This window comes from Lissotriton helveticus, chromosome 8 (assembly GCF_964261635.1).
Source record: "Lissotriton helveticus chromosome 8, aLisHel1.1, whole genome shotgun sequence".
In the NCBI taxonomy this organism is placed as follows: domain Eukaryota; kingdom Metazoa; phylum Chordata; class Amphibia; order Caudata; family Salamandridae; genus Lissotriton; species Lissotriton helveticus.
This window is the reverse complement of record NC_136069.1, coordinates 889,286,967-889,300,868: the sequence shown is the minus strand read 5'-3', so window position 1 is coordinate 889,300,868 and position 13,902 is coordinate 889,286,967.

Sequence of the window (13,902 nt, the reverse complement as noted above, 5' to 3'; positions counted from 1 at the left end):
CCCCTGGGCCAGCCCAGTAGTCCTTGTGCCAAAACCTCATACCCAAGATGGAAAGAGAGAAATGAGGTTCTGTGTGGACTATAGAGGTCTCAATGCTGTCACTAGGACAGATGCTCACCCTATTCCAAGGGCAGATGAGCTCATAAATAAATTGGCTTCTGCCAAATTTCTGAGCACATTTGACTTGACAGCTGGCTATTGGCAAATCAGGTTAGCTGAGGAGTCTAACGCCAAAACAGCATTCTCAACCCCCAGTGGCCATTATCAGTTTGTGGTGATGCCCTTTGGTTTGAAGAATGCACCTGCCACTTTCCAAAGGTTGGTGAATCAAGTCCTTGCTGGGTTGGATGACTTTTGTGCAGCTTATCTAGATGATATTGCTGTCTTCAGCTCCACCTGGGAGGATCACCTGGTCCACCTGAAGAAAGTTTTGGAGGCCCTGCAAAAGGCGGGCCTGACCATCAAGGCCACAAAGTGCCAGATAGGGCAGAGTAAGGTTGTGTACCTGGACCACCTAGTAGGTGGGGGTCAGGTTCAACCATTGGAGAGCAAGATCCAGGCCATACAGGACTGGGCTCCTCCAACTACCCAGACACAAGTCAGAGCCTTCTTGGGCCTGACTGGGTATTACAGGAAATTTGTAAAGAACTATGGGTCCATTGTGACACCATTAAATGATCTGACATCCAAGAAGATGCCAAAAAAGGTTCAGTGGACAGTTAGCTGTCAAAAGGCATTTGATGACCTGAACAAGGCCATGTGCTCTGCACTTATCCTGAAGAGTCCTGACTACTCCAAAGAGTTCATTGTCCAAATAGATGCTCCTGAGTTGGGGGTGGGAGCTGTGCTTTCACAACTTAATGTAGATGGTCAAGACCAGCCCATTGCTTTTATTAGCAGAAGGCTGACCCCTAGAGAGAAACGTTGGTCAGCCATTGAGAGGGAGGCCTTTGCTGTGGTTTGGGCCCTGAAGAAGTTGAGACCATACTTGTTTGGCACTCACTTCCTAATTCAGACAGACGATAAGCCCCTCTTGTGGCTAAATCAGATGAAGGGTGAAAATCCCAAACTGCTCAGGTGGTCCATTTCCCTACAGGGGATGTACTTTACAGTGGAGCACAGACCAGGGACTGACCATGGCAATGCAGATGGTCTCTCCCGGTATTTCCACTTAGAACATGAAGTCTTATCTGGTCAAGATTAAGTTTAATGTCCTTGCGTTTGGGGGGGTTATGTAGGAGAGTAGGGTCTGCTTTCCTATGGTCACCCCAATTTTTTGCTTCACTGGTTTTCGACATAATGTGGCTGTGGGCCTGCTAATCAGACCCACAGCCTGCTGTTCTCTCTCTAAATTCACAGACATGTACTTTAGGTACATCACCAATTTGGTTCTGGACACCTTATCAGCCCCTGTACAGTGTACTATAGGTACCCAGGGCATAGGTGCATCCAAGGCCTACCAGGGGCTGCAGCATATCTTTGGCCACCCCTGGCTGGCCATTGAAATAGACACAACTGGCTGATCACTCAGCTGGGGCAAGGTGGTGTAATCACCCCTTGCTTAGATATAGTATACCTATATCTAAACCTATATCTGGACACATATATGCCTATCAGTCACTCCTATGGCAGGCCTTAACAATCCTGGAGGCAGAGTGCTTGGTTTTATGTGAGATGGTGCTCTAGCATGAGCTGAGTCTGTCTGCAGCTTTCGGAACCATTTCCTTATAGCTGTTCTGGGATATTGCCATACCATATACTCTTAAGTGCATTATAATCCTCGCGGTTATTGCTAACATTGGTTTGGCTTTATCAAAACATGTCGTGTAAGGTGTCATACACTTTGGAATACTACCCCCTCGCCAGTTCTGGCGACGGGGGTAGCATTCTACCCTTCTAGAGGGAGAAGACATGTTACTTTACTTAAACGCGGTTAAATCTAACCAGAGCCTCAGCATCACAAAATGGATGCTGCTGCCACAGACACGGGTCTGGCCTCCTGCTGCTGACCGAAACTCCGGCAGGGGAGGCCTGGACAAAAGGTTTCCTGTCACAGGGAGGTTTTACACCACCCCAGACAGGAGAAAGTGGATTGAGGCAGACAGGGCGAGTGAAACTAGACACTGCCTGGGGCGCACAAGGCTCCCCATGCATAGCCCAGTTCAAGCCGGTGCTGGGACACTCCAGTCCCAGCTCCGGCGCAAAACTGGACAAAGGGAAAGGGGTGTAACCACCCCCTTCCTGGGTCCCACCCATAGGAGGGACCTAGCAGGTAATCCAGCCCCTCGATTTGGAATAAAGGTAGCAGCTGTGCCCAGGAGCATTAGATTATCCTGACTGAAACTTTGATACAGAACTCTGGACTGTTCGACATCCCACTCGACGTGGAAGACTGAAGAATCTCCCTTGTGGTCAAGGAGTGACCACCCTGTGCAAACAGGCACCATCCAGCGCCCAACAGTTTGCTTTGTTGCAGTTCCCGCCAGAACTCGAGCGACAGAGATTGACAAGACCCAGCTTCCCTGACTTCTAACAGCCCGATCCACAGTACCAGCGAATCTGAGACCCGTGGAAGCGACATGCAGCGTGGGGCCGGCCATCTTGAAAGACTGCAAAGTGCTAACCGTGCAGCCCCTGAGGCATCTTCGAAGCTGTGCATTGGGGTCTGAGAAGCCCGAGCCCCGAGCATCTCGTGCCCCGAAGATCACCCCTCCACACTCACCGAGTGCTGCGTGGGGCCCTTTTGCATTTTCCAGCTTGATGTGTCAGTCCGGTCACTTGCCCGTTGGCTAGTGGCCCCTACGACAACGAAACTACAAAACTACTCTGCTAGTCTGGTTGCTCTAGACTGGCCCTCACTCCTCTGAAAAGGAAAAACCTCTCTGACCTTGCTGGTCCGAGTAAGAAGCAATCTTCAATTCCTGCATGGGTTGCATTTGCCAAGGCCTGTTAACTCCGATCCAGAAGCCGACACCGCTGACAACGAGAACCTTTATGGGTCAGCTTGTGATCCACTTCTGGACATCCTCGATTCCCCAGAGTCCACGTGGCAGTGGAGACAAGCTTCTCAACAACCACCTGATTGCGCCAGACATCGCCTGGTTCCTTCCTGGTTCCATCCTGGTCACTGGCTAGTGACCCAGACTCTGTCCCCTCTGCTTTCAGGTACTCTACATCTTCGATCCACCCTTGGATTCAACCGGACTCTTCTCTCCTGGCCGCCTGCAGCATCTTCATCTCCAGGCTCCATAGATCTCCACGACGAAACCCAACACACTTTGGCACCGATGCACCCGCTTCCTGTGGGTGAGGTAACGATCTAACGCCGATGCTCCTGTAGTGGTTTACACCTCTAGTGTCCTAGTTTAAAGTGGTTTAATTCTATTCCAGTCGGAAGACTTCCAAAACAGTATTTTTCTAACTTTTACGCGCCATTGACTTTGCATTGGTGCATTCGTGTGCTTTAGACACTGCACCCGTGTCCCGCTGGCCGCTCCTAACTTCATCACTGTTAGTCCCGAGTAGTCCCAGCGATTCACAAGGCCCTAGGCCCTACCATTGTTCGAGAGGTGGTACTTATACCACTATTTTAGTATATGGTTAGAGTGGCCACCGGGCTTATCCAAAATTGTGCAACTTGTGTATGTTTAACTGTGCTTTTGTTTAAACGCTTGTGCCTCTGCACTCATAAAGAGTACAGATGATTATTCTAGTAATAAATACATATATTTTTATAATATATAACTTGTGTGGTGTCCTTTCATTTGATATTACAGGATTGCATATGGTAAAACAGCTGGCTTCACATGCCCTCTTGAGTTAAGCCTAAGACTGCTTAGGTCTATGCTACCCCTAGGATAGCTAGTATATAAGGTTGACTTACAACCACCACCATAAGGAATTGTTTGGACTGATACAAGGTGCCCACAGAACTGTGAACATCATACATTAGGCCAACTTCTCACACCCGCATCCCCCTAGGGAGACAAAGGATGAGGGTAGTAAAGAATATATATATCTAGGAACTGTGGGGGGCAATACGAGCTGTGGGAAACCACACCCACCGCCTGCCGTGATGTAGATGGGAATCCCACAAAGGAGACGAGGGGGAATGTGCACATAGGGAATATTAAAACTGGAAAGATCGCAGAATATTAAAACGGAATATAACAGAAAAAAGGTTTATATTCCCGAACTACCATGTACAAATGAAAGTCTATGAGACACAAATGCATTGGGGGGGCCTCCATGTGGTTGTTCTGGGTGGGCAGACACTCTCTGTCACTGGGGTGTATAAGCTTTACTTCAGAATGTAATGAAACTCATTGTCTGAGTTGTGTCCCTTTGTGACAGACTGCAGTCTACTTATTCATTTCGATTCCGTTTGTCGCTTATTAGAGGGAATGTGGTCAATACCAAAAAAGTGAAGGTTGTGTTTCCTGCGTGTGCTATGCGATAATGGTCTGTCATAAGTTACCTAGTGTCATGGTTAATTAGGGCATGGCGATGTTCTTGTATTCTCATTTTGAGACTGTGTACAGTGCTGCTCACGTAAATGATGCCACATGGACATTCCAGAATGTATATTACGAACTGTGTATTACAATTAATAAAGTGTTTGATCTTATGTACCCGGTTGGTATTGTAACAGAAAGCCTTGAGTCTATTCTGGCTAAAAACACAGATGTTACAATTAGTGCAGGTGTAAAAGCCTTGAGGTGCTGTGGGGAACCAATTTGTGGTCTTGATTTTCTCAGCGACAAGGTAGCTGGGATATAGTGACCTCCTCAGTGTGCATTCCCTCCTGTAAATTATTTATGGTTTCTCATTAATGTAAGAACGCAGTGCGGGAATGTCTTGCAACAGGTACCAATGCTTCCTAAAAGCCTTGAAGATTCTGTCACTATGTGCTGTGTAGTTGGTGAAGAATGTGCCGTTGTTCTTCCTGTTTTTTTTTTCAATTCCAACACAATGCCTATGGTCCCGGAACAGCAGACTAGCATCGGCCCCAGGTCATGCTCTACAAACACAAACACTGGTAGTACGGCCTTGGCATACATTTGGGATATGTAATCAACCTCATGGTAAACAGACTCTTAGATACATGGCCCATTACTTTTCCACATATCGGCTCATGCAAACAGTTCTCTGGCACCAGGCCTTCCCCTAGGGTAAGGGTACTTGAGCAGCATCCTGCATCTTCTGACTGTAATACTCACTTTTAACACGCTTATTAAGGAACAGAAGGGCCGCTTCCCCCTCTCTTGATTTTCAGATTTTTTTCCTTTTGTATTTTTTTGTTGTTTCTTGTAATTTTTGTCCATGTACATTTGGTTTGCTATTACAGTGAAGTCTTGTATAGTTCATTGCGAGCCCGCTCTCTTAGTTTTCCAAATGTTTGAGGCTTTTACCAGGGAAAATCCTGCGTTCTGGGTGCATTGTCGTATCTAGGTGAAAGGTCAGTCTCCAAGAACCGTTATGTGTGTAATCTAGGGGAGAGTATAGGTGAAAGGTTACGATGTTACCTGAGCCTATATTGGAGCAACTATATGGAATATAACACCCACTCCTCATCCAAGTGGATGGCATGATTACATTCTAACGTACTAACAGGCTGTCTAGCCACTGGTTCACAAACAACTACAGTAAAACAATAGTTTTGCTAAACAAAAATAAAGAAAACAGGGCCAAAGGTAAAAATTGTCACTCAAGCAATAGCCCTAATTTGTCCATATCTATATATATATATATATATAGTTCAATCCACTACAAGCATCAGAAAGCCATGTAGGCCATAAAAAGTGTCAATTGTTTTGGAGTTCCAATTTTAGTTTGTATACAAAGGCCAAGTTTTTCCCGGCACACGACGAGACAAATGTTTGTGACTTGGCTGGTAGACACAACATTGCTGTTGCCTGCCTTCGCATACGCATACGAAGATCCCTGTAACACCTCGCAGATTACATCAATTGAGCACAGATGATCTTCTGTACTGCGTGCAGCTGATGCTTAGGGGAGTATCTGCTCCATCCAAGGCCTATGTGTCAGTGGAGGAGCCAGTGTCCATTCAATCAGGAGCAGACACTTCCTGTGGAGGCTCTAAGAATGTCGCCATCAACATAGGAATACGCTGGGGACACTGCAGAACATGAGCCGTTATCAGGTCCAGTAAAGCATCAATGTCTGTTTGCGCAAATGATGGAAGTGTCGGACAGAGATCCAACACACATTCTTCTCAGCAGAACAGGCATTGGAGAACAGGTAGGATGCAGTCCATCCAGACTGGACTAAATGGCAGGAACCAAGACGCGCTAAGTTCCCGTAGGTGAGGCGTGCCCAGATGTTGTACCATGCGATCATGGTATTTACACTCCAGCAGTGCTTTTTCCATCTCCTTGGTGACTGGGACGTCCATTGCATAGCAGAAAAACGACAATCAGAATACCTGCTATTAGAAACAGGATCAGCTGAAGTCCTCCAAAAATACTTCAGAATAAGGAGTGTATAAAGTTTGGTATAACTCAGAGGACAGTCTGAAAGGTGCTTAATAGTCCAGAACATATGGTCTTAAATAGGTTGACTATACCTATCGTATCAGACACGTTAAAGATACAATTTACCATTTCTGTGAAATGGAAGGGGCAGTTCGTGTGTATGAATGCCTGTATCTTAGCCGAGGACCTTGCTATTTGGAGATCAAAAGTCTCCCGGGCGGAGGTTAAGGGCACGGTCTTCTGTAGAAGCATGGCTTTCATTCTGCTCAGAGTATCAAACCTTATAAAGGAAACATTCAATGAAGGCCATAGCGGCGCCTTCCTGACTGTGTGGGTCAGTGGAAACAATACTTGCATACAGCAAGGAAACCTGGAGCTCACGGTGACAAGATAAGCGATGCCCGGAAGCATCCCACAACAACCTTGAACGTTCAGCATCAAGTAACTCCCATTTGAAACTAGCCTGACTACTGGGGGAATCACGGATGTTTTAGGGGTTCCCCTCAAGTGACAGGATAGGTTCGCTACTGAACCATTACAGACCCCATTCAGCATATTATCCTGACATATGAGAGATCCACTTAAAGCGTTCTCACAGTTTGTACAGCGTCGACACACTTCTAGATCCCCGCTCCTGCATTGAAATGTGTACGGTAATTCCCAGAATTCCTTGATGAATTCCCTACCCATCTCTTCATATCTGCCTGCCTGTTGTTGTTCTAGGCAGTACTGAAACTGGAAAGTTGTGACCGGTAATGTTATATGGCCATGGATCAACCACTCTGTGGACTGTGATTCTGCCACAGTAAAAGGTAACCTGTCCAGTTTTTCCATACACAGCATTGTATATTTTGCTCGCCTCTGTGCCATTTTCATCTGTCTTTCCATTAGATTGTATGCAGAAAACAGTGACGTACTGTTGCTAAAACACAAGGCACATAACCTGCACACAATGATTGCAGCTGCCAGCTTAATAACATAATAGAACGTAATTGTGATTGCCTGTGTGGTAATATGAACAGGTCTTGTTCTAGTACATCAAGAGCAGAAGATACGATGTTGCCCAGTGGATAAATCCTGGATGTTGACATAGTCAACATCCAGGATTAACGCCTTTTCCAAATTGGTCCTGACTATTTCTCATCGTCTCTCCGCCGGTTCTTGTTGGGATATTTTACAAATATCGTATAGACAGCATAATATAAACGTTTTTGGCGTGGCTTCCTGGGACCTAGTAAAAAAATCCCATAGGTCCACATCCTCTGTAAGTAAGGATAAGTGTTGTTTCACCTGTTGTAGTGTTGAGGTTTTTAGCCAATCGACGCATAACTTCCCAACATTGTATGATTTCACCACCCCTGGATGTTCTCTTTGTACATAGCGTGGGTCTGGCCTTTGGATACTAAACCCTTTGGTGGTACCCCTGAATCTTCCCTGACATCTGTTTGTGTCTGTGGGCCAAACCAACCATCCCTTCCAATTGGGATCTGATCTATTGTGTTATAAAATGTCATTTATTGTAATCCTTTCTTGTGATGAAAAATTACCATCGGCATGTGATGGTGTAGGAATCCGAAGTGTGTTCAAATCCTTATCCTTGGCTGTTACAAGACAGGAGGTCTGCTGCACAGTTTCATTCAGAAATATCATCTGCTGAGGAATGAGACATGCTCTAAATAGTGCTTCTGTTCCCTGGACTTGCCAGTCTCCAGAACCCCAGACTGATTTTAAGTCTGTCTATTAATAAGTCGAAACCCTGTTCAGGCCATTGGGTAATAAAAGAGGCAGAGTAAATCTGTTTGATGCTGGTCAGCATATTTTTCTCTGCAGATGTTGGTGCAGCCTTATACCGTATAGTAGTATGATGTTGGGTCTGAAATATTTAACCCTGAAATGTATATGAAGATTTCTGTGCAAAAACTTTTGAACTACTTTTCGGTGGTGTAGGGCAATGTTCCCATTGGTGATATGTGAAAGCACCCCAGGGATACTGGTTTTGTGTAGAAAATGATGACCATAATGTTGGTAACAGTACATGGTGTTAAAATCTGATGTGTCTTCTAACATTTCATTACTAGAAAATGCGGCAGATTGTTCTACATCAGACAAAATATTTTGTACAGCTTTCAAATTCTCAATTATCGGAAAATGTACTGGAGGTAATGATATAATTTAAGGACATTTTAAATAAGTGAGGTATTTCTAAAAGTTTGGTTGGGCAAAATATATCATAATCAACCTTGTCCCACACTATACCATCAGGTATAGGAACTGCTGTAATGTCCACTGATGACAAGTCTCTTTGTTCACGATGTGATAAAACATGAGGTTTCAGTATCAAATTCACTTTCAATGCCGCAGAGCTTTGGCGCAGATAAATTCCATTAATAAATAAGCAGAAAACAGTTACTAAGCCTATCCAGAAAAGAAAGAACAGTATACCGGTGAGTATCCAAAGTTCGAACCAAGATGACACCAGGTATGTCTTTTTGAGGACAATGAAGAAGTCTTTGATTTGTTGATGACAAGATATTGAGGCTGGCATTGTTTCAGGTTCACTTGGGTCCAAAGAAAAGGTATCAAAGTCGATGAAATAGCCAGATGCAGTTTGATCTATTTTAGGTAGTTCTGCAGGTTTTGTTGAAGTTGTAGATGGCTCTTGCTGAGGTATGTTAATGTAGACATCAGTGTTAGGTCGAATTGAAATTTGTCCTTCAATTTGATTTTGAATTTCTGTTTTGCATAGTCCATCATTCTGTATAGGAGACTCTTCAAACGTGATGAGCTTTCACCGCCGAAAACACACTGAAGACGGTGAAGTCAATCCACTCCGGGGCCCCCACGGACCCCTGTCCCCACCACATTTTCAACAGAGCCGCCGACACCATTACACCTATGCTCTGCCACACCATAAACTGCTCCCTGGCAACCACCTCTTTCCCTGACGACTGGAAACACGCTGAGATCAACCCCCTCCTGAAGAAACCCGCTGCAGACCCCACCGACCTCAATAACTACAGACCCTTCTCCCTCCTCCCATTCCCAGCGAAAGTCATCGAGAGAGACATCAACAGCCAACTCGCCACATTCATTGAAGAGCACCACATCCTTGACTCCTCCCAATCCGGCTTGAAAAAAAAAACACAGTATGGAAACCGCCCTCCTCACCACAACAGACAACATCCGTACCTCACTGGACAAAGGAGAAACAGCAGCCCTCATCCTCCAGGACCTCTTAGCGGCGTTCGACACCGTCTCTCACCGCACCCTAATATACAGACTCCAACACACAGGGATCAATGACAAGGCCCTCAAATGGATCTGCTCCTTCTTCTCTGGCAGAACGCAGTGGGTCAGACTCCCCCCTTTCCTCTCAGACCCTACACCTACCAACTGCGGAGGCCCCCAGGGGTCCTCCCTCAGCCCTACGCTCTTCAACGTCTACATGGCTCCGCTCGCACCCATCTTCAGAATCTACAGACTCAACATAGTATCATACACAGACAACACCCAACCCATCCTCTCCCTATCCAACAAACCCTGCACCGCCAGACACAACTTTTGAGAAGGCATGGAAACCGTCACCAAATGGATGAAAAACATCTGTCTATAACTAAACACCAACAAAACAGAAGTACTCATCATGGGCCTAAACCCCGATGCCTGGAACGACAGCTGGTGGCCCCCCACCCTCGGAAGCCCGCCTACCCCCATGGACCACGCACACAACCTGGGAATCATTCAAGACTCATAGCTCAAAATGGACCGCCAGATCAACTCCGTCTTGTCCTCCTTCTTCCGCACCCTCCGCCTCCTACGTAAAGCCTTCAAATGGATCCCCCTTGAACACAGAAAGATCGTCACTAATGCCCTGATCACAAACAGGCTCGAGTACGGCAACACACTCTATGCCGGAATAAACAAAAGCCTCACCTGCAAGCTACAGAATATCCAAAACGCTGCGGCAAGACTGGTCCTCAACCTGCCAAGACACTGCCACATCTCCCAGCACCTACGCACACTCCACTGGCTCCCCATCGAAGCTAGAGTCGCCTTCAAGATGCTAACCCATGCTCACAAGTCCCTCCATGACACCGGACCACATACCTGAACAACTGACTCAAATGCCATGCACCCCAAAGGATACTACGATCAGCCCAGCTCTCCTACGACGTGGTCCCCTGCACCAGAAAGACCAGAACGGGAGGTCGATCCTTCTCCTTCCATGCGGCCAGAGCCTGGAACGAGCTTCCACTCCACCTCAGACAGATAACATCACTCTCCATCTTCACAAGAAACCTCAAAACCTGGCTCTTCGACAGACATCCTCCTTGATGGACTGGAACCTGCGACTCCCCCCTCCCCCAGCGCCTTGAGACCCTTGTGGGTGAGTAGTCGCGCTTTACAAACACCTGATTGATTAACAAACACCTTTTCTGTCTGAACTTTCTATATAGTAGCGAGAGGAGGGCGTCAGCTACTCAGGAGCCCACTAGGCCTACAATTCAGTATTGGTCACATAGTGTGGTTTGATCAGATCAATGGAGAAGAATCTCTTCTCATTTTTTCCGGCAGGAGGTGGCAGAAGTACAGTTCTTGTTCCTTCTATGACCAGGACAGGTACAGGCTTTCTATATAATGGCCCAAATTATTTTTTGTCTACAATTTTTTCTTTGACCAGATCCCCAACTTTAGGTATCCAGACAGGTCTTGCTGTGACTGACTTGACGTCCCCAGTGGTGGTCCGCTTTACCTGCACATTACTCTGTAGTGCCCTGGATTCATTCAGATCCTGTAAAACAGCCAAACGTTTATTTTGATGTCAAAATGTTTTTGATCCGCCATGTGCCTTCACAATCGAGATAAGGTAACCACATTCTTGTCCAAAAAGAACCTCATAAGGAGTTGCACCCCCTAGAGAACTTCTTGGCATGTTATTCAAGGCCTGCTGTACCCCATATAAATGATTGACCCAACTGCCACCCGCACATAATACTCTATCTGTTAATAATTGCATTAAGTCCGGGTTTTTCCTCTCCACAACCAAATTTTCCTCTGGATGGTACAGAGAGGACTACCGCAGTACAACACCCAGACTTCCCATGGCTTCCTTGTAAGCCCTAGAGCTAAACACGGGTCCACGGTCAGAATATATTGTGCCAACTGCGTATGTCCCTATAAAGACTGGCAAATCTTTGATAACAGTTCATGCGTCAGCCGAGCACTGAGGCCATATCCATGGGAATCTCAAGCAGGGATCCACTGCAACCATGAAGTACTTGTAAGCCCCATCAGATTGGAAGGAGCCACAGTGGTCCAAAAAGACACACGCGAGTGGTCTGTCTGATATTAGCAATAGTGTCTGTCCTGGACATATTATGGAGGAGCCCTTCATCTGTTGACAGATGTCGCATTTTAAGACTTAATCTTTGGTCTGCTTTGTTATCCCTGGCCACTAATAGAATTGTTTCAGTAAAGAAACAGTTGCTGTAACTCCTGCGTGTGCAGAATCCAGACCCTCGTGTGCAGCTAATATTAAACGCAATCTGCGATCCATGTTTGGTATTACACTATCCCCCACTGCCAGAATCTGAGCAAATGGAATGTTGTCTGAATCTAACTTGTAGGAGTACTTGAGTGGAAAACCTTTTGGTAATGCCTTAGTGTCTTTGCATGACACAATGACAGATACCATTCTTGTTTTTGAACAAGTGATTGCAGCTACGGATGCAGTTCGTACTGCCCCCTTTGCGCTTCCCCAGCCAATGAATTCCCTTCAACGTGAACTCCATCACGTTGATGACTCAGCGTGTGTATCACGTGAGCCTTGGTAGTTCATTTTTCAACTCCACTACCTGTTCCCATAGCATGTCATGCTTAATTGTGCCACCTTTTGAGTATTTAAAGCCATGTTAACCCCAATAGGGAAGATATTCATTGTATGACTGTACACAGAAAAAAAGAATCGCACACAATTAGTGTGGGGAATTCTCTATCCGTATTTTTCAGTGCGAGTAATAGAGCTTTTGATTCTGCCAGCTGAGCCGTGGAGTCTCCTAGAGACTGTGTTTTTGTACAGCTTGGATTGAACTTTCCATCCTGCATACGACCTTTTACAATCGCACATGCGGTGCTGTATTGCTGTTGACTTCCAATGGCCAGCTGAGCAGATCCGTCAGTGTAAATTATGTATTCATACTGATCTAGAGGCATTATTATATTCAGGAGAGGATATTCCTGTTCATATTGCAAAAATGCTTGTGTTTTTAGACTTGGGTCGTATCTATATTCTACTTATGATGCAGTGAGAGAATTCGCCCATTGTATCCATCTCGGATGTAAAGCTTTAGCATTCGGAACGCTAGCTTTTGTAGCAGCCTCTAAGGCAGGTACCGGAGCCACAACAATTATTCGTTTTCCCTGAGTCAGTTCTCCTTCTCTCACTACAGCAGTCAGTACTGCTTTCAGAATTTTTTCTGTGGATGCAAAACGCATCTCCGCTCATGTATATCGCCTTCATTGTATGTTAGGTAGATTTACCCGGATTGACCCACAACTATATGGGTCACTAGGTTGCTGACATTTACGCGTGTCTGTAGGTGTTTAGATGCTATCATGTCAGCTTGTAGGGAAGGAAGTATATCTGTGTGTCCCTGTGTCCATTGGCTAACTGAAAACTCAGATCTTATGAGGTCGTAGAAAGGTTTAATCCTTCCTGTGTAATACAAAATGTATGTTCTACCAAAATTCAGGAATCTGGGTATGGATTATAAATTTTTCAATGATTTTGGAGTTTGGAGCAGCACACACTTTTCTGAAAAGTTAGCTGCCAAGCTTTTTCCTTCACTTGAGAGCTCATATCCCAAAAATAGGACATTGAGGTGGGCTATTTTTGATTTTTTAAAGTTTAATTTGTAGCCCTCAGAGGCGAATCCCAAAATGATGGTGCTCACCCGGGTCAAGTGTTCCTCCTGGTGTTAAAGTTGATCTAAGATCTCCCTGACCTGTTTTTTTAGCATCTTGCTTAATTGGATACTGTCTCTGTAGAGTCAGAGTAGATTTTAATGGAATCACGTGGTGGGTTGAATCTTCATCCCACCCAATATGGTTGAAATATAGTGCAGGGGCAAGAGCTACCGCCCACTCCTGAGTGTATGTGTGTTTTCAGTGGTTCGAAACAAGGTCTGATAAAGGCTGGAAAGATGACCCTTTCTCCCTTTGGGCAATCCATAACAATAGCAGGCCGTCAATCTCTTTCAGCTAAAAGAATGTCATAGCCAAAAGTCAGGTCCTCCCAAAAGAGACCTTTAATTTTTCTGGGCGTGTCCCCCTCCATTTGGAGTGTTATTTCATGTAACCTATGTGGGACACTTACCCTAGTATCACGCGTTTCCACCATGATATGTTC